Source organism: Oratosquilla oratoria, chromosome 12, assembly GCF_046742065.1.
Source record: "Oratosquilla oratoria isolate Oo_2021 chromosome 12, ASM4674206v1, whole genome shotgun sequence".
NCBI classification, from domain to species: Eukaryota; Metazoa; Arthropoda; class Malacostraca; order Stomatopoda; family Squillidae; genus Oratosquilla; species Oratosquilla oratoria.
The window spans coordinates 36,241,483-36,243,982 of record NC_134788.1 but is presented as its reverse complement, the minus strand read 5'-3'; positions in this window follow the sequence as shown (position 1 = coordinate 36,243,982).

Below are 2,500 nucleotides of genomic sequence, written 5' to 3'. Positions count from 1 at the left end.
ATCAGCAAAGAAGCTCATGTGTGTGTGTGTGTGTGTGTGTGTGTGTGTGTGTGTGTGTGTGTGTGTGTGTGTAAATAAATAACAATAATAATAAAAGGTTTATTTCAATTGCAGTAGTGCACTGACAATAATACATTGCAAAAGCTGATTAAAAATATAAAACTTAGAGTATATACACGGTACAAGTTTACATAGAGTTGATTATGTGCACAATGGATGGGATGGCACTGTTTTTGTAGCGGTCAGTCCTTGGCGCTTTGATTGGTACGAGCCTATTTTTGTGTCTAGTGGCGTGGCGAGGTGGTGGAGCGTCGGGAGGGAGGAAGTGACGGTGTCTAGGGTGGGAAAGCAGGCTTTCCCCAAATGTCTTTAGTGTCTCACCGTGCCGCTGGGACACCCTAGATAGAGTAAGGGTGGCAAAAGCGTGGTCGTAACTGCTGTACTCCACGTCCAGGATGATCCTGCACGCTCTCTTTTGTATCCTCTCCAACCTTTGTCTCTGTGTGAGGGTGAGTGAGCTGGACTAGGCTGGTGAAGCATACATGAGGGTGGGGAGTATGAAGGTTTTGTAGACCTCCTGTAGCTCAGATGTAGGTGTTCCTAATTATTTTAACCTGCTCAGCATACATGGTTTGTAAGACGCTGTCCTGACTATGTTGGTGACATGTTGGTTCCAATTTAACTGATCGTCGTGTGTGATGCCCAAGATCTTGGTGGATTGGACCAGTTGGAGGGGGTGGGGGCCCAATGAAAGTTGTAGAGGAACCACCGCCTGTGTGGAGGTACAGAAGTGCATCACTACGGTCTTGTTGGTGTTGATTGTGACGTTGTTGTCTTCCGTCCACGTCATGAGCTTGTTCAGGGTGTTTTGTAGTGCGTAATCAGGCCGCCTGGTGTTGATGGGGATGCCTTCAGCGCTGTCATCCACATATTTCTATCTGTGAGGAGTGTCCATGAGGGCGTCATTAATAAGGATGAGGAAGCATAGGGGACCTATCTTGGTACCCTGGGGGACCCCACAGGTCAGGGGGAGGAGGGGGGAAGTTGACCCCTGGTACCTGACCGCCTGCTGTCGTCCGGTGAGGAAATCTGCCAGCCATGCTATTAGGTGGGGCTGGATCCCCAGTTGGATGGCTTTGGAGAGAACAACATTGTGGTCAACAAGGTCAAAGGCCTTCCTAAAGTCTACAAAGGTAACAGCTAGAGATGTGTTACGCTTGTCTAGGTTGCTGTGAAGGAAGTTGAGTAAGTCAATGAGACAGTGAGTGGTAGAGGAGGATTTCGTGTTGCCAAATTGTTGGGCATCTATTGAATCTTTTATGTTGCTGTAAACTGAGTTAAAAACCAAGTCTTCACATATAAGGCTTGGGATAGGGGTGATGGCGATGGGCCTAAGGTCACTAAGTGATTGTGGGCTGAGGGTTTCGGGAATGCGAGTGACATACGAGATTTTTCAGTCGTTGGGACAGGTGTTTTGGCTTAAAGAGGCATTAATTATGGAGGAAAGTGGGAGGGCAAGTTCAGGGGCAAATTCCTTGTAGATTTTAATAGGAAGGTCAGAGGGGGTTGTGGATCTATTATGTTTCAGTTTACCCAACTTAGTGGCTACGTTGGCAACTTGAACATGAATGGGGGGTGAGGGGGAAGGGAGGTAGGCGGGAGGGGTCGAGAGGGGGTAAAGTCTAACAGATATAGGCGAAGTGGGAGTTGATCTCCTGGGCTGCTAGGTCAGGTGACAGGTGCGAGGTGCAAGGGAGGTGGGGGGGTCTTGTTACCCTGCAGGCCACAAAGAGCCTTGATTTTACTGAACCACTGGGTGTTGTTTCGTTGTTGTTTGAGGTGTTGCAACTTGTTTGGGTAGTAAGATGATTTGGCGGTACTTATCTCTCTGATGACCTTATTCCTCAGGAACCTGAACTGGGCTTTGCCGGTGTAAAATGCCTTGTTACGTTGTTTGATGAGACGTTTGATATGTGGTGTCATCCAAGGGGCGTCAGAGTGATGGACAGAGAAATCCTTTACAGGGAAGAAGTGGTGAAAGGCCTCAATTGTGGTGGTGGAGTAATTTCTCCACTTGGTCTCCACGTCTTCAACGTTCAGAACCTCCAACCAGGGGTGTTCCACTATCCAACTGCCAAATTCCCTCATGGCGAAATCAGGCATGGGGCGGTGCTGTCTGGTGACCTTAGTCCTGTGTATGGCTGCACTAGGGGCTGGGGACCATTGGATGGTGAGGTGCGTGCTCTTACCGATAGGGAGGGAGAGGTCTGGGGGGAGAGTACAGCTGCACCATGTCAGTCATAATTAGGTCAAGGGTTGTCTGATCATGGGTGGGAAAGGTCACTACCTGCGTGAGATTTAAATGAGGTAAAATGTCACTTATGTCCAGGCGATTAAAGTCCCCACACACAACTAATTTGGCAGCAGGAAACCTTAAGCGGAGGGAGTCAGCAGTTTCAATTATGTGATTGTTGAGGAGGAGGGCAGTGTTGGCGCGAGG